The sequence below is a fragment of the Antechinus flavipes genome, chromosome 4 (genome assembly GCF_016432865.1).
Source record: "Antechinus flavipes isolate AdamAnt ecotype Samford, QLD, Australia chromosome 4, AdamAnt_v2, whole genome shotgun sequence".
Taxonomy (NCBI): Eukaryota; Metazoa; Chordata; class Mammalia; order Dasyuromorphia; family Dasyuridae; genus Antechinus; species Antechinus flavipes.
Genome location: NC_067401.1, coordinates 279,313,780 through 279,333,417, shown reverse-complemented (window position 1 = coordinate 279,333,417; position 19,638 = coordinate 279,313,780). Strand labels below are relative to the sequence as shown.

Sequence of the window (19,638 nt, the reverse complement as noted above, 5' to 3'; positions counted from 1 at the left end):
CGGCCGATCCAAGAGCACTTAATATTTTTCCAATTATTTAAGTCTGACTTTATTTGTGTGGAGACTTTTTTATAATTTTGCTCATATAATTCCTGACTTTCCTTTGGTAGATAGATTCCCAAATATTTTATGGTATCAACAGTTATTCTGAATGGAATTTCTCTTTGTATCTCTTGCTGTTGGGTTTTGTTGGTGATGTATAAAAATGCTGAGGATTTATGGGGTTTTATTTTGTAGCCAGCTACTTTGCTAAAATTATGAATTATTTCCAATAGCTTTTTAGTAGAATCTCTGGGGTTCTCTAGGTATACCATCATATCATCTGCAAAGAGTGATAGTTTGGTTTCCTCATTGCCTACTCTAATTCCTTTAATATCTTTCTTGACTCTTATTGCCGAGGCTAGTGTTTCTAATACGAAATTAAATAATAATGGTGATAGTGGGCAACCTTGCTTCACTCCAGATCTTACTGGGAAAGGTTCCAGTTTTTCCCCATTGCATATGATGCTTACTGATGGTTTTAAATATATGCTCCTGACTATTTTAAGGAAAAGTCCATTTATTCCTATGCTCTCAAGTGTTTTTATTAGGAACAGATGTTGGATTTTATCAAATGCTTTTTCTGCATCTATTGAGATGATCATATGGTTTTTGTTTGGTTGGTTATTGATATAGTCAATTATGCTAATAGTTTTCCTAATATTGAACCAGCCCTGCATTCCTGGTATAAATCCTACTTGGTCATAGTGTATTATCCTGGTGATGATTTTCTGTAATCTTTTTGCTAATATTTTATTTAAGATTTTAGCATCAATATTCATTAGGGAGATTGGTCTATAATTTTCTTTCTCTGTTTTCAGCCTACCTGGTTTAGGTATCAGTACCATGTCTGTGTCATAAAAGGAGTTTGGTAGGACTTCTTCAATCCCTATTTTTTCAAATAGTTTATATAACATTGGAGTTAATTGTTCTTTAAATGTTTGGTAGAATTCACATGTAAATCCATCTGGTCCTGGGGATTTTTTCTTAGGGAGGATGTAATGGGCTGAGGCTTGAGTTGATGCACTGAGGTCCCAAGCACATGAGGCTAAATAGTAATTGGACCATACTCTATTAATAGATAAGCTTGGAGAGAGAATGGCCCCCACCCACTCTTTGTGCAAGTCCTGATGTGTTGTATAGGAAATGACGATTTTGGTGGGTGGAGGCAGGGGAGTGGAAAAGGAAGGGGAGGAGAGACTTTTGGGACGGCCATTGCCACGGTTAAAGCCTACAGCACCCGGTATTCCCAGGCGGTCTCCCATCCAAGTACTAACCAGGCCCGACCCTGCTTAGCTTCCGAGATCAGACGAGATCGGGCGCGTTCAGGGTGGTATGGCCGTAGAGTCCTTCGGGTGCTCAGTAAAAACTTGTTGATTTCCACAAGCATGGAAGTGTGCACTCCGCACCCACAGAGCAGACCAGACATGGAGGACGCGGACAGTGCCTCGTGCTAGGGTGGGGTGCCCAGCGTGAGGCTCCCTCCCCGCCCTCGGGTCTTCCAGACCCTTTCCCAGTGAGCTGCAGGAAAAGTTCATCTGTGCTTCGAGTTGTAAACAGGCACGGAGGGGAGGAGATGGCTCAGTGGATAGAGCACTAGCCTTGAAGTCAAGAGGAAGGGGAGGAGATGGCTCAGTGGATAGAGCACTAGCCTTGAAGTCAAGAGGACCTGAGTTCAAATCCAGCCTCAGACACTTAACAAAACAGAAAAAGTGAGCTGAGCCAACCGTGGCAATGGCTGTCCCAAAAGTCTCTCCTCCCCTTCCTTTTCCACTCCCCTGCCTCCACCCACCAAAATCGTCATTTCCTATACAACACATCAGGACTTGCACAAAGAGTGGGTGGGGGCCATTCTCTCTCCAAGCTTATCTATTAATAGAGTATGGTCCAATTACTATTTAGCCTCATGTGCTTGGGACCTCAGTGCATCAACTCAAGCCTCAGCCCATTACAGGAGTTGATTGATAGTTTGTTCTATTTCTTTTTCTGAGATGGCACTGTTTAGGATATTTACTTCTTCCTCTGTTAGTTTGGGCAAGCTATATTTTTGGAGGTATTTTTCTATTTCATTTAAGTTGTCGAATTTATTGGCATAAAGTTGGGCAAAGTAACTCCTAATTATTGCTCTAATTTCCTCTTCATTAGTGGCGAGTTCTCCCTTTTCATTTTTAAGACTAACAATTTGATTTTCCTCTTTCCTTTTTTTTAATAAGATTTACTAAGGGTTTGTCTATTTTGTTGGTTTTTTCATAGAACCAACTCTTAGTTTTATTAATTAATTCAATAGTTTTTTTACTTTCAATTTTATTGATCTCTCCTTTTATTTTTAGAATTTCAAGTTTAGTGTTTGACTGGGGGTTTTTAATTTGTTCCTTTTCTAGCATTTTTAGTTGCAAACCCAATTCACTGATCTTCTCTTTCTCTATTTTATACAAATAGGCCTCTAGAGTTATGAAATTTCCCCTTATTACCGCTTTGGCTGCATCCCATACATTTTGGTATGATGGCTCATTATTATCGTTTTCTTGGGTGAAGTTATTCATTATGTTTATGATTTGCTGTTTCACCCAATCATTCTTTAGTATGAGATTATTTAGTTTCCAATTATTTTTTGGTCTACTTCCCCCTGGTTTTTTGTTGAATGTAATTTTCATTGCATCGTGGTCTGAAAAGGATGCATTTACTATTTCTGCCTTACTGCATTTGAGTTTGAGGTTTTTATGTCCTAATATATGGTCAATTTTTGTATAGGTTCCATGAACTGCTGAAAAGAAAGTGTATTCCTTTCTGTCTCCATTACATTTTCTCCAGAGATCTATCATATCTAACTTTTCTAGTATTCTATTTACCTCTTTGACTTCTTTCTTATTTATTTTGTGGTTTGATTTATCTAATTCTGAGAGTGCAAGGTTAAGATCTCCGACTATTATAGTTTTACTGTCTATTTCTTCTTGCAGCTCTCTTAATTTCTCTTTTAAGAATTTAGATGCTACACCACTTGGTGCATATATGTTTAATATAGATAGTGCTTCATTGTCCATGCTACCCTTTAGCAAGATATAATGCCCTTCCTTATCTCTTTTAATTAGATCAATTTTTGCTTTAGCTTGATCTGAGATCAGGATGGCTACCCCTGCTTTTTTGGCTTCACCTGAAGCATAGTAGATTTTGCTCCAACCTTTTACCTTTAACCTGCATGTATCTCCCCGCTTCAGGTGTGTTTCCTGTAAACAACATATTGTAGGATTCTGGCTTTTAATCCATTCTGCTAACTGCTTCCTCTTTATGGGGGAGTTTACCCCGTTCACATTTATGGTTAGAATGACCAATTCTGTATTACTTACCATCTTGTTAACCCTGGTTTACGCTTTTCTCCCTTCTTTCCCTTTTCCCCCCTTCCCAGTATTAAGCTTGTGAGCACCACTTGCTTCTCACAGCTCTCCCTTTTTAGTATCCCTCCCCCCGCCTTAGAATTCCTCCCCCTATCTTACCCCTTTCCCTCCCAGTTTTCGTATTCCCTTCCGCTTAGCTTATTCCTTCCCTTTTCACTTTTCTCTTCTCACTTTTCAATGAGGTGGGAGAAATTTCACCATAGATTGAATATGTCTTAAGATTTTTCTCTTAAAGCCAATTCTGAAGGCAGTAAGATACCCACTATATTCATCCACCTCCATTCTTTCTCTCAGATATAATAGGTTTCCTATGCCTCTTCATGAGATGTACTACCTCCACTTTACCCTTTTTCTGGTACAATGTCCTTTCCACATCAATTTCTAGAACAAGGTATACATGTATTCTTTATACATCTATATAGTGGAAATATAGTTCCCAAGACTAATCTTTACCTTTTTAGATTTCTCTTGAGTTCTATATTTGTAGATCAAACTTTTTGTTAAGTTCTGGCTTTTTCATCAGAAATAGATGAAATTCACTTACTTCGTTGAATGTCCATCTTCTTCCCTGGAAAAAGATGCTCATTCTAGCTGGGTAAGTTATTTTTGGTTGCATACCAAGTTCCTTAGCCTTTCAGAATATCATATTCCAGGCCCTTCGATCTTTTAATGTGGATGCTGCCAGATCCTGAGTGATCCTTATTGTGGCTCCTTGATACTTGAATTGGGTTTTTCTTGCCGCTTGCAATATTTTTTCCTTCGTCTGAAGGTTCTGGCATTTGGCCACTATATTCCTTGGTGTTTTGATTTTAGGATCCCTTTCAGTGGGTGATTGATGAATCCTTTCAATGTTTGTTTTTTTCCTCTGTTCCTATGACTTCTGGGCAGTTCTCTATGATAATTTCCTGGAAAATAGTGTCCAGGCTCTTTTTTTCATCATGTTTTTCTGGAAGTCCAATGATTCTCAGATTGTCTCTCCTGGATCTGTTTTCCAGGTCTGTTGTCTTCCCCAGAAGGTATTTCACATTCTTTTCCATTGTTTGATTTTCTTGGATTTGCTTGACTGATTCTTCTTGTCTCCTCGAGTCATTCAATTCTACTTGTTCAATTCTGATTTTCAGTGAAGTATTTTCTTCACTCACTTTTTAAAAATCTTTTTCTATTTGTCCCATTGAGTTCTTTTGTTCTGTGGAATTTTTTTCCATTTCGCCAATTTTGTTTTCCAGTTCACCAATCCTATTTTTCAAGGATTTTACTTCTTTATCCACTCTCTCTTTAACTGACATCTCCAGGCTCTTTTGCCAAGCCTCCCTCTCCTTTTCCCAAGCTTCCCTCTCCTTTTGCCAAGCCTCCCTCTCCTTTTCCATAGCTTTCCTCTCCTTTTGCCAAGCCTCACTCTGCTTTCCCCATTTTTCTTCTAGCTCCCTTGTGAGAGCCTTTTTAATCACTTCTATGAGGTTTATCTGTGCTGAGGAAAAGATGATCTCCTCCTTTGGGGATTCACCTGGGGACTGTCTGTTTTTAGTCTCCTCAGGATTTAGAGTCTGCTCTCTATCTGTATAGAAGCTGTCAAGGGTTAAAGTCCTCTTCAGTTTCTTGCTCATTCTGTCTAATAATCAAAGACAAACTACCAAAGAAAAACAGAAAAAACTGGAGTCTTTCTTTGGGGGAGGCTGGGTGTGTTACCGAGTTTCCTCTACAGACTGTGGGGGGCAGCAGTGAGGCACTAGCAGGACTGTGCTGCGCCTGCGCTCTGAGATCCCAGAGCGTGCTGAGTCACTGTGGGGGGGAGGGGAAGGGGGGGCGGCCAGGTCCCGAGAGACTCCAGCTGTTTGGGGTTGTATTCTTCAGCCCCGGTGTTTTTAGCTTCTCTGCTGGGCTGCTGACTTGCTGCCGGAGCAAAGTATCCAGTCCTGTAGCGAAGCTCTCCCCGCAGAGACGGCTGCGATCACTCCCCACCCCCTCTCCAGTCTGCTCCCGTGCTCTCACTGCCGCTGCCCTCAGCCTGCGCCCGATCTAAAACCATCCCAGCCCTTCAGTAAAGACAGACCTTTCTTGGCGAATCTCAAGGATGGCTTCTCTTGGTAACTATTTGTGGTTTTTTTTTCAGTCAAGCATTAATTCAGAGGCTTGTAATGAAATGGATAGTGAGAGAAAGCATGGAGCTTATGCAGCTGTGTGCCTCCTCTCCGCCATCTTAACCGGAAGTCCAACACCAAACTTTTCAACTTGATATAATCAAATTTTTCTATTTTGTGATCAATAATGATGTCTAGTTCTTCTTTGGTCATAAATTCCTTCCTCTTCCTCAGGTCTGAGAGGTACACTATCCTATGCTCTTCCAATTTATTTATAATCTCATTCTTTATGCCTAAGTCATGAACCCATTTTGACCTTATAATTGTGTATACTGTTAAGTGACGGTCAATGCTTAGTTTCTGCCTTGCCGATTTCCAATTTTCCCAGCAATTTTTGTCAAACAGTGAGTTCTTATCCCAAAAACTGGAGTCTTTGGGTTTGTCAAAAACTAGATTATTAAAGTTAATGACTATTTTGTCCTATGAGCCTAACCTATTCCACTAATCAACTAGTCCATTTCTTAGCCAATAATTCTGTATTTCCTGCCATCTTATTATCCTCAGATTATACTTTTATTTTTCTTATCCCCACCTAACCCTCTTTTCCAGTATTAAACTTATGGGTCTCACTTATGTCATGCCACTCACCCTCTTTAGGATCCCTCCCTCCTCCCTTTGAATCTCTTCCCCTTTCCCTTTTTGCTCTTTTCTTTTTCCCTTTTTCTCTCCCCTTTTTATTAGGTGAGAGAAAATTCTCTGTAAAACAAATATGCAAATTATTTTCTCTTTGAGCCAATTCTGATGAGAGTAAGATTCGCACAATCTTGCCCTCTCTGAATTCCCTCAGATATGATAGGTTTCCTTTGCCTCTTCATGGGAACTAATTTCCCTCTTTTTATTCCCCCTTTCCCCTTTTTCTGACACTATCCCCTTTCCATTTCTACTTCCCTTTTTTATGTTATATCAGGAAACTCAAATTATACACATAGTCTTTATGTATATCCACAATAGAAATACAATTCTCAAGAGTTCCCTTTACTTTTTTCTGTTTCTCTTGAGTCCTATGCTTGGAGATGATTTTTGTTGTTGTTGTTGTTGTTGTTGTTGTTGTTGTTTAGATCTGGTTTTTTCCTTAGAAATAATTGCAATTCATCTGTTTCATTAAATGTCCATATTTTTCCATGGAAAAAAATACTCAGCCTAGCTGGGTAGTTTATTCTTGGCTGCATTCCAAATTCTTTTGCCTTTCAAAATATCAGATTCCAGGCCCTTTGATTCTTTAATGTATAGGCAGCCAGATCTTGAGTGATCCTTATTGTGGCACCTCAGTATTTGAATTTTTTTCTGGCTGCTTGTAATGTTTTTTCCTTAGTCTGATAGTTCTGAAATTTGGCCACAATATTCCTTGGTGATTTTATTTTTCAGTCTTTCTCAGAAGGTGTCCAATGAATTCTTTCAATGCCTATTTTACCTTCTGATTCTATTACATCTAGGCAGTTCTCTTTGATAAGTTCATGTAAAATAGTATCTAGGCTCTTTTTTTTTTCATCATAATTTTTGGGAAGTGCAATAATTCTTAGATTATGTCTCCTAGATCTTCTTTCCAGCTCTGTCATTTTGCAAGTAGATATTTAATGTTTTTTTTTCTAATTTTTCTTTTTTTTGGTTTTGCTTGACTGATTCTTGATGTCTCAATGAATCATTCATTTCTATTTGTTCAGTTCTGATTTTTAATGAGTTATTTTCTTCATTAGCTTTTTCCCTTCTTTTTGTATATATCCAATTGAGTTTTTAAATGAGATGTTTTGCTGTATGGAATTTTTTTTCCATTTCACTATTTTTTTAGTGAATTATTTTCTTTTTCCAATTCACAAATCCTACTTTCTTAGGAATTCTTTATTTTTTCTAATTCACAAATCCTACCTTCCTGGAATTTTTTAAACATTTTACAATTTACAAATTCTGTTTCCCGGAACTTCCTGGGAATTCTTTACCTTTTCCAATTCACATTTAAGGAAGTTGTTATTCTCTTGCATACCTTCTCTTTCCTTTCCCCATTTTTCTTCTAACTCTCTTTTAAGATTTTAATATTCTTTTCTAGGAGAATTCTCTAGGAGAGACAGGATAAGGTAACATTCCCCTGTGGTATTGTCTGGAGACTGTTTGCTAATAGTCTCCTCAGGGTTACAAACCTGTTCTCTTTCTGTATAAAAGCTATCAATCATCCTTTTGAGTTTTTACTCATTTTTTAAAGCCTGTATTGTCTGTCTTCAGGGAAAGGAGGTTATCAGCTTTCTCTGCAAAACAGGGATAGGTATATAAATGGCAGCTGTCTTATGAATGGGCTTCAAAGAGCAGTGAGGTATGGGAGTGCTCTAGGAAAAAGTTCCTCCCCCTCCCCCAACTGGAACTGATTCAGACCTGGTTAGCATGGGGTAGAGTTGCAAATGTGCCCAGTGAATAACCCCACTGTGTGGATTAGCGACTGTCCTGAGGCTAGAGGCTGAGCAGGGAACGTGTCACTATCCCAGGCCAAATCCCACTGTGAGGCTCGGGAAGTTAGCAGCTGACCAGCCAATAGCCCCACATAGACTGGAAATGTCTCTGCCCTGGGAAGCACAGTTGTGCTGTGGAAGTTCTATTGCCCCAGGCTGAGCCCCACACTGTGCAGATTAGAGGCTGCCCCAGTGCTATGCTCCCCTGCTGTGCAGGTTTGTAAATACCTCAAGGAAAAGCCCCGTACTGCAGAGTGGGGCTGCACAGTTGTGGTGTGAGTTGTGCTGGATCACTTATACTTTTGTGTAGATATAGCCAGATCCTGTTACGTTCTGGCATTTTTTAGAGTACCCTCTGTCTTTGGCTTTGATTTCTCTGCTGATCTGCTGTTTTGCAAGCAGAGCAGAACAATCAGCCTATGCCAGAGTTGTCTCTGTAATTTTTCTAACCACAGAGGCCACCCCCTCCCTGATATGCCCCATTTGCTAGCCTCTCCTACTTCCCTCTTTGTGCTGATCTACTTCGGCCCCTCAGGACAAACCTTTTCTTTTCTTTTCTTTTCTTTTCTTTTCTTTTCTTTTCTTTTCTTTTCTTTTCTTTTCTTTTCTTTTCTTTTCTTTTCTTTTTTTTTTTTAAATAACTTTTTATTGATAGAACGCATGCCAGGGTAATTTTTTACAGCATTATCCCTTGCATTCACTTCTATTCCGATTTTTCCCCTCTCTCCCTCCACCCCTTCCCCCAGATGGCAAGAGTCCTTTACATGTTGAATGGGTTGCAGTATATCCTAGATACAATATATGTGTGCAGAACCAAACAGTTTTCTTGTTGCACAGGGAGAATTGAATTCAGAAGGTAGAAATAACCTAGGAAGAAAAACAAAAATGCAAGCAGTTTATATTCATTTCCCAGTGTTCTTTCTCTGGGTATAGCTGCTTCTGTCCATCTTTGATCAATTAAGGCTCTCTTTATCGAAGAGGTCCACTTCCATCAGAATACATCTTCAAATAGTATCGTTGTTGAGGTATATAATGATCTCCTGGTTCTGCTCATTTCACTCAGCATCAGTTCATGTAAGTCTCGCCAGTCCTCTCTGTATTCATCCTGCTGGTCATTTCTTACAGAATAATAATATTCCATAACATTCATATACCACCATTTACTCAACCATTCTCCAATTGATGGACATCCTTTCATTTTCCAGCTTCTAGCCACTACAAACAGGGATGCCACAAACATTTTGGCACATACAGGTCCATTTCCTTTCTTTAGTATCTCTTTGGGGTATAAGCCCAGTAGAAACACTGCTGGATCAAAGGGTATGCACAGTTTGATAACTTTTTGAGCATAGTTCCAAATTGCTCTCCAGACTGGCTTAATGTAGTCACAATTCCACCAACAATGTATCAGTGTCCCTGTTTTCCCACATCCCCTCCAACATTCCCCATTATCTTTCCCTATCATTCTAGCCAATCTGACAGGTGTGTAGTGGTATCTCAGAGTTGTCTTAATTTGCATTTCTCTGATTAATAATGATTTGGAGCATATTTTCATATGTCTATAAATAGTTTCAATTTCTTCGTCTGAGAATTGTCTGTTCATATCCTTTGACCATTTATCAATTGGAGAATGGTTTGATTTCTTATAGATTAGAGTCAATTCTCTATATATTTTGGAAATGAGGCCTTTATCAGAACCTTTGATTGTAAAAATGTTTTCCCAGTTTATTGTTTCCCTTCTAATCTTGTTTGCATTTGTTTTGTTTGTACAAAAACTTTTCAATTTGATATAATCAAAATTTTCTATGTTGTGGTCAATAGTGATCTCTAGTTCTTCTTTGGTCATAAGTTCCTCCCTCTTCCACAGGTCTGAGAGGTAAACTATCCTATGCTCTTCCAATTTATTTATCATCTCATTCTTTATGCCTAGATCATGAACCCATTTTGACCTTATCTTGGTGTATGGTGTTAAGTGTGGGTCAATGCCTAGTTTCTGCCATACTGATTTCCAATTTTCCCAGCAATTTTTGTCAAATAATGTATTCTTATCCCAGAAACTGGTGTCTTTGGGTTTGTCAAACACTATATTATTAAAGTTATTGGCTGTTTTAGGACAAACTTTTTCTGATGAACTTCCAGATTATCTTTGGCTGGTAAGTTGTTGTACTTATAATCTTTGTGGGGTTTACCAATCAAGTGCTATTTTTGAGGCTGAATTTAATAATTTGTCATTAGGGTATGAGAGAGTTTAGAAAATCCTGTGTGCCTTCTCCACCATCTTGGCTCCGTCCCTCAGCAATCACCTCTTGAAAGAGATCCCAAAATTAAATTCCAAAGGAATATCATGGCTAACTTTCAGAACTATTGCACCAACGAAAAAATATTGCAAGCAGCAACAGCAACAACAACAACAACAACAAAACAATTTAAATACTGAGGAGCCACAATGAGGATTAACCAGGACCTAGTAGCTTCCACCATAAAGGTTCAAAGGGCCTGGAATCGGATAGTCCAAAAGGCAAAGAAACTTGGATTACAGACAAGAATAAGCTATCCAGCTAAAATGAACATTATCTTTCAGGGAAAAAGATGGATATTCAATGATATAGGTGAATTTCACCTATTTCTAATGAAAATACCAGAATTGGACAAAAAAAAATTGATCTCTAAACATAGAACTCAACTTTTGTGACAGGGCTAATGCAGATTTTTGTTTTCCTTCTTTCTCAAAGAATTGAAGAGGGAGAGCAAAATCTGATAAAAGTTCAAAATTTGAAATTAAATTAAATTTCAACAATGCAAATATAAAGTTTAATAGACAATAAATCTACATTTCAAAATGTCTAGAAATTGTTTCTGAATTAAAACATAAAATTTAGTGAGCATGATCACTAAAAAATCAAGAATTATGCATTTTGTTTCTTTTCATTAATAAACTAATTTCACAAATTTAAAATAATAATTTGATGAACCTTTTTTAAAACATAATTTTGTTAAATGAAAGTAAAATACCATTTACTCAAATGTTTAGATTAAAATATTAATACATGAATGAAGCAAAAGCTAGACTTTTGTTACTCCTCTGAGATAATATAGGAAAATTTGTTGTTGTTCAGTCATTTCAATTGTGTTTCAATCCATGTGACCCCGTTTGAGATTTTCTTAGTAAAGATAATGTAGTGGTTTGCCACTGCTTCTCCAGCTCATTTTATACCAGAGGAAAATGAAACCAACATAGTTAGATGATTTAGCCAGAGTAAAACAGTTACTGAATGTGTGAGGCCAAATTTGAACTAGGAAGATGAGTTTTCCTGAACCCAGTCTCTGCATTCTTGTCTATTATGACATCTAGCTGCATTTAACTACTTAGTCTAGTAAAATACTAGTCTTATATTTATCTATCCACTTGATTATTGTTGTAATAGGTTTATGATATTTTGGTTCAATATGTTAAAAGAATCTGTGAACTACTTTGGTGACTTCTCTCTGAAAGGCATAGAGGAGGATAGCAGGGGACCCTTGGTTTTACTCAACAATTTGGTTTCTTTAAAACAAATTCTACTAATACCTTCATGAAGTTATAAATATAAGAATGTGAATAATGAATAAAACATTTATCTAAGTAAATGCTAAACAGAAATAAAGTAAGTTATACAGATCATTTTAATGTGAAAATATATTCAAGTAAGAGATAGAGAGGATCACCATGTTTTTTACCAAACATGTAAAAATGGTAAAACAGAAAATTTTGATTAAACAATTTAAAAAAAAATTGTCCCAATAAAATAAATATAGCTAAAATTATTTGACAAAGAGTCAGAGCCAAAGAGCAGGTATAGCTACCCAACTTTATTTCCTTGGGTATTCTGATAATAGACATATGGTCAGTCAGACAGCTTCATTTTCAAAAGGATTTCAATTTTGGAGTGTAACCAATTTGTTATACTCTATGTTTATAGACAGCCACAAGCATTACTATTTTGTGAGGAAACATGAATAGGACTTCAGGAGATGCTAAAAATTGTGTTATGTATCTTTGAAATGTTATAATTATTAAATATATTATTTTAAAATTATAAACAAGGTGAATTTTACTTATATCATTTTTCATGGTGATGCCATGGGTGCATAGTAGTGACACATATGGCTTATTCATTCTTTAGCATTATAACATATTAACTTTTAAAACATCCATCAACCAACACAGTGTCTTTTAAACATTTAAGATTCTACATATCACCTTTTTTATTTTAATGCAAATAAGCATTAAAGTATACTGTGATAATTTACAATCATTCATTATATTTTGTGCTCAGTTATTGTAGTATTGTTTCTAAAATCACACTATTCATGGTCACATAACAAAACCTTGAAGAATATATTAATAATAGCTTTTATCCCCAAGAAAACAACAAAAAAAGAAAAGTCATTTCTTGTGACATTTTAAGACAAGCAACTGAATCATATATAGATCAGTTCATGTGTAAAGTCTTACTGTACAAATAAAAATTCATTTTTTGATTTTTCTTGGTAAATATGTACTGGGGAGTGGAAAGTGATTCAAATTTTTGAAAAGCTTGAAGAATATCTTAAGGTAGTATATATTATAGTACACTTTAATATTCTATGAAATAAAAAATAATACTCATCTCCAAAATCATGGCTTTTTCACTGGGCCAATTCAACTGATAAATCTTCTCTGCAGTGAGATTCTAAAATTGTTTCATGATATAAATGTCCATTTTTCTACAAAAATCATCATTAACATAATAAATATTAATAGTATTTTTGGTCATAGCTCTGTGGAAATCAGTTATTTTTTTAATTGAATCTATATATTGTCAGTTGTGTCAAATTTTAATTTAATTAACAAATAAGGGGAATATCATTAATTTAAGAAAAAGGTTGTTTATTCAACATTTCCCAATTACATGTACATTCTTTACATATTCAATTTTTTTGAGTTCCGAATTCTCTCATTCTCCCATATTTCACTAGTCCTTCAAACTACAGCCCGTGGGCCAGATGCGGCAGCTGAGGACATTTATCCCCCTCACCCAGGGCTGTGAAGTTTCTTTATTTAAAGCCCCACAAAATAAAGTTTTTGTTTTTACTATAGTCTGCCCCTCCACTAGTCTGAGGGACAGTGAACTGGCCCCCTATTTAAAAAGTTTGAGGACCCCTGTAATTTAGAAGGTAAGAAATTTGACGGCAAATACATGCACACACATACACATCAAAGCAAACATTTTTATATTAGCCATGTTGCAAAGTAAGAAAAAAATAAGAAAAATTATATTTCAATCTTCATTTACAATTCAACAATTGTCTTTCTGGAAGTTAATAGAACTTTTCATCATGAGTCTTTTAGCATCATTTTGTATAATTGAGTTTGTCTGAATAGCTAAATTTTCCACACTTTGTCATCCTTACTTTATTTTTGTGAGTATCCATATTCTACTCTCTTCATTTTTTATGAGTTCACATAAGTCCTTACAGGCTTTTTAAAAATTATGCTGTTTATCATGTCTTATATTGCTTAAATGTCTTAAAATTGATCAATTTCTAATTCTTTGTTACTTCAAAAAAAAAAAAGCTGCTGTGTGTATTTGGGGATGTGTGCACGTGTGCATGTGTATGTATTTCTTTTCTCCTTTTTTTTTTTATATATATATACAGACTTCATAGGGGTATGACCAAGTCAATGGGAATGCCTAATTTTATAGCCCTTTGAATGTATAGTTATAAATTGTTCTCTAGAATTATTGGACTAATACAAAATTCCACCAATGGATGCATTAGTATCCCAATATTTCAACATCAGTAGCATTTGTGATTTTCTTTTTTTGTAACGTTAGCTAATCTTATAGGTGTGAATTTAATTTATAGTTTTCTAATTAGTAGTGATTCAGAGCTTTTTGTGTAAATTTTGAAAGCTTTGAGTTATTGTAAAAACTGAGTGTTCGTATGCATTGATGATTTGTTAACTGGGAAATGAATCTAATTTAAAAAATTTGGCCATTTCTCTTTATATATGAGAAAATGAGAAAAGATTTTTTTTTTTCAGAGAAACTTGCTATAGTTATTTCTTGATTTCCTAATGATTTCAACTACATTTTTGTTGGTGCAAAATATTTTTAATTTTACTTGATCAAAATTATTCATTTTATATATGGTGAGGCTTGCTATTCTGCTTTTTCATCAACTTTTCTCTTATACATAGACTTCGTGCTCCCCTAATTTATTTAAGATATAATTTATCTATAAATTATTTATTTATTTTAACTTGATATATAATATATACATAATTTCTGCCAGAATCCTTTTCCAGTTTTTTCAGCTAGTGAAGTCTAATTTCAAGAGGTTGGGTTTTTGTGTTTATCAAACCTTAGACAACTCTGGTCATTTAGTACTGGGTAAGTTAATTTAGTATGCCTGTATACTTTCCAGGAATATGCATAGAGATAATGAGGTTAACACAAACATTGTCAGAACTAGCACAATTTTGATAAGCTCCAAAGGAAATGTGTGGGAGAAAAGAATTATTAGAGAGACTACCATATTGAGGGTCTACAGATCCACTGTACTAATTTCATTGTTGCATGCTTATGAAAACTAAATAGTATACCCATACAATCTCATACCAACTTTCCTATTACTTTAGTATTGCCTTATAACTTTTCTGAATTAAAGAATTTATCATTAGTATGGTAGCTTTGATACTATGTTTGTCTTCATTGAAGGTCTCTGACTACATACTGAAAAAAAAAAAAAAATCATGCAATAAAAGCAAACACAGAGCCTTGTTTCATTCCATCCGTGACTGGGAAAACATGAGAGCATCATTTATTATCCAAAACCTATTTCAAGTTATAAAACAAACCCAAATAAGTCATCAGCATTTCTATCTTATGCATAAAATATTTCTATATACTACCTATAAAATATAACAGGCAAAATAGAAAAGAAATTGTAGAAAGCATAAATTACTTGGTAACTAATATGCCAAAACAAATCCAGGTATATATATATATATAAAATTACTTTGCACACCAACTTATCCATAGCATTCAAAACTTTTCCATTTCCTGTTAAGGGATGGTAATACATATGGATAATGTAGTGCTGGTTCATTCAATTCATGTGTTTTCTTGATGTTGATTGTTAGATTAAAATTAACAGAAGTAGCAAAAAACTAATCCATACTTTGTTGCAGCTTAGCTTCAGAGGGCTACATTGAATGCATAATCATCTGTAGTAAAACAAACAACAAACATGCAATCAAGCATTACTGCAAGGAAAACAAATCTAATAAACTATTCATATTGATAGAATGCCAAATATGCACTTGTCCCAAAACTCTTTTATGGAAAACACACACAAGATAAGCATTTACATAGTGGCCAGCATGTAAGAACTCAAGTTTTGTCTGAATACCTTTAGAACTAATCTTTCGATATAGAAAACATTAGCACAAGATATGGCAAGACTTCATTAAAGAAGATGATGAATTCTATTAGAAAAAAACAGAAGTGAAGTCCAAATAAATGTGAGATAAATAAATTTAGATAATCTGCCCCAAAACTTCATATGAATAATTTCTGCAAGAACTATAGTAGAGTATTTTGGGCTTATATTGGTCTGATCAACCACAGTTGGACACACTATAACTTGATTCTAACAGACTGGTGATCTTTTAATCTCCTTTGAGAAAAAAAAATAATTGAAAACAAATTCTCTGAATCATATTTTGTTTTTATTTTTTTTTATTAATTTTTTTTTATTTTCAAAATATATACATGGACAATTTTTCAACACTGACTCTTGCAAAACCTTGTACTCCAATTTCCCCCCTCTTTTCCCCACTCCTCCACTGGATGGCAAATAATCCAATATATGATAAACATGGTAAAATTTATGTTAAATTCAATATATGCATACAGAATTATAAAATTATATTGCTGTGTAAGAAAAATGAGATCAAAAAAGGAAAAAATGAGAAAGAAAATAAAATTCAAGCAAACAACAACAAAAAATAATGAAAATACTCTATTGTGATCCACACTTAGTTTCCACAATCCTCTCTCTGGGTATAAAGGACTGCTTCCATCACAAGATCATTGAAACTGGCCTCAATCTCATTGTTGAAAAGAGCCTAGTCAATCAGAAATGATCTTAGTATATCTTGTTATTGCTATGTACAATGATCCCCTGGTTCTGCTCATTTCACTTAGCATCAGTTCATGTGAGTGTCTCCAGATCTCTTTGAAATTATAGAACAATAATATTCCAAACATTCATATATCATAATTTATTCAGCCATTCTTCGATTTCATGGGAGATTATGACAGAAGTCCTAAACTCTTTCATTGAAACATAAAGCAATATCCTAAGGACTAAGTGTCTGTTGACAAGGGAAAAAAATAATAAAACAGATGCTGAGAAAAATAAAATGCAGAAATGCATAGACTGATAAATACTGAACAATGAAAAGATTTATGTCTTACAGAGATACTAAAGAGTTACATTCTAAAAAAAAAAACAAAAAAAAACAAAAAAAAACTTTAGAAATAATAAGATACTTTGAAGAAAATGATTCATAATATGGCATTGAAAATTAAAACCCCACTTTATTTTGTATAAAATATTAATTATTCATTACAATATTAAGAATTTTAGCCAATGTATCAAATTTGGACTTGATTGTATAAGTTTCAGTGTTATAATTTATAGGAGTTCAATTTTCCTATTCATATGGGCTACAGTCCAAAGACAAAGAGTTTGTCAGTCTGTGAGCTTTCACTAATTATAAGTCACCCTGGTCAAAAAATATTTGTCTGCTGAAAAAAAAAATAAGTATTGATTACTTTGATTTATTTTTCATTTGATTTAGGATTAAACTCCCTTCTTTAGAAAATGATACTCTTAACAGATAAGTGAGTATAACATAGATATTCTCTTAAGTCTAAGTTATTCATTATGTTTAGTATATATATTGATTGGAAAGAATTTATTATTCAGTAGCAGAAAATTTATATTAAAATATATATAGCAAGAAAATAATTATAGAATAATAAGATCCTTTTTGAAATCTAAGTTCTCCTGTTTAGCATGTAGAACAGGGAAAAATGTCAAAGGGATAAGTTCCCTTTTCTGGCACAAATGGGGGGATTACTAAAAGATTAAGTGCATCTTTCCAGGTTGAGTAGATAAACTCTTTTTTTTTTTGTTATTTGTTTTGAGAGTTGAGTATTGGAATCTTCTAAGGTTGGCAGTTAGAAGATAAGATGGAAAGCTGAGGAGGAGTGTGGTGACTAATTCCATACCACAAATTCTTCTTCTCCAGTGAGATTTCTTATTACACAAATCTATTGTATGTGGAAGAATAACCTCACTTTGACAGCTCAATATAATTGTTAAGAAAGATTGAGAGAAGTGTATTAATAAGAGGACCTGTCTTGCCAAATTGAATTGTATTTAAAATGGTTTTCTGTAATTTTTTTATTTTCAAAATATATACATGGACAATTTTTCAACACTGACTCTTGCAAAACCTTGTACTCCAATTTCCCCCCTCTTTTCCCCACTCCTCCACTGGATGGCAAATAATCCAATATATGATAAACATGGTAAAATTTATGTTAAATTCAATATATGCATACAGAATTATAAAATTATATTGCTGTGTAAGAAAAATGAGATCAAAAAAGGAAAAAATGAGAAAGAAAATAAAATTCAAGCAAACAACAACAAAAAATAATGAAAATACTCTATTGTGATCCACACTTAGTTTCCACAATCCTCTCTCTGGGTATAAAGGACTGCTTCCATCACAAGATCATTGAAACTGGCCTCAATCTCATTGTTGAAAAGAGCCTAGTCAATCAGAAATGATCTTAGTATATCTTGTTATTGCTATGTACAATGATCCCCTGGTTCTGCTCATTTCACTTAGCATCAGTTCATGTGAGTGTCTCCAGATCTCTTTGAAATTATAGAACAATAATATTCCAAACATTCATATATCATAATTTATTCAGCCATTCTTCGATTTCATGGGAGATTATGACAGAAGTCCTAAACTCTTTCATTGAAACATAAAGCAATATCCTAAGGACTAAGTGTCTGTTGACAAGGGAAAAAAATAATAAAACAGATGCTGAGAAAAATAAAATGCAGAAATGCATAGACTGATAAATACTGAACAATGAAAAGATTTATGTCTTACAGAGATACTAAAGAGTTACATTCTAAAAAAAAAAACAAAAAAAAAACAAAAAAAAACTTTAGAAATAATAAGATACTTTGAAGAAAATGATTCATAATATGGCATTGAAAATTAAAACCCCACTTTATTTTGTATAAAATATTAATTATTCATTACAATATTAAGAATTTTAGCCAATGTATCAAATTTGGACTTGATTGTATAAGTTTCAGTGTTATAATTTATAGGAGTTCAATTTTCCTATTCATATGGGCTATAGTCCAAAGACAAAGAGTTTGTCAGTCTGTGAGCTTTCACTAATTATAAGTCACCCTGGTCAAAAGATATTTGTCTGCTGAAAAAAAAAAATAAGTATTGATTACTTTGATTTATTTTTCATTTGATTTAGGATTAAACTCCCTTCTTTAGAAAATGATACTCTTAACAGATAAGTGAGTATAACATAGATATTCTCTTAAGTCTAAGTTATTCATTATGTTTAGTATATATATTGATTGGAAAGAATTTATTATTCAGTAGCAGAAAATTTATATTAAAATATATATAGCAAGAAAATAATTATAGAATAATAAGATCCTTTTTGAAATCTAAGTTCTCCTGTTTAGCATGTAGAACAGGGAAAAATGTCAAAGGGATAAGTTCCCTTTTCTGGCACAAATGGGGGGATTACTAAAAGATTAAGTGCATCTTTCCAGGTTGAGTAGATAAACTCTTTTTTTTTTTGTTATTTGTTTTGAGAGTTGAGTATTGGAATCTTCTAAGGTTGGCAGTTAGAAGATAAGATGGAAAGCTGAGGAGGAGTGTGGTGACTAATTCCATACCACAAATTCTTCTTCTCCAGTGAGATTTCTTATTACACAAATCTATTGTATGTGGAAGAATAACCTCACTTTGACAGCTCGATATAATTGTTAAGAAAGATTGAGAGAAGTGTATTAATAAGAGGACCTGTCTTGCCAAATTGAATTGTATTTAAAATGGTTTTCTGTAATTTTTTTATTTCTTTCTTCTGTCACAAAAATCAGTTTGTATAAATAAATCCTTAGGATGATTACCCACTAAGAAACTTTACAGAGAATATTGTTCACATCTATTTTCCCCCTGTTCGATGGTATTTGGAAATTTCTCAATCCGAATCAAACAAAGCAAAGATGGCACTATATATTTCTATGACTGATCAAAATCTTAGTTTTTGTACCTTATATAACTAACTATATTAAAGAATTGCTCTATCAGAAGGATCTCAGTCTACTATAGATTTTTTTTTTTATCCCATTCACTGAAAACTGCAGGACTCATTAATAAATTCATCATGCTCAGAACTTTGTGCCTCAATTTTTCTTTATTACAGTTTTGATCAAGATAATGAGATATTCAAAAACAGTAAAGCAATGTCAAAAAATGAA

At 34.3% G+C, this 19,638-nt stretch overlaps 1 non-coding gene across 1 annotated transcript; it reads right to left on the bottom strand.

Annotated features, from left to right (window-relative positions):
* Positions 1–1,267: 1,267 nt before the first annotated feature.
* LOC127563531 (5S ribosomal RNA) lies at positions 1,268–1,386 on the bottom strand. The gene has a single exon (XR_007953989.1). It is a non-coding gene; the product is annotated as a 5S ribosomal RNA (ribosomal RNA).
* Between the last annotated feature and the right edge of the window lie 18,252 nt (positions 1,387–19,638).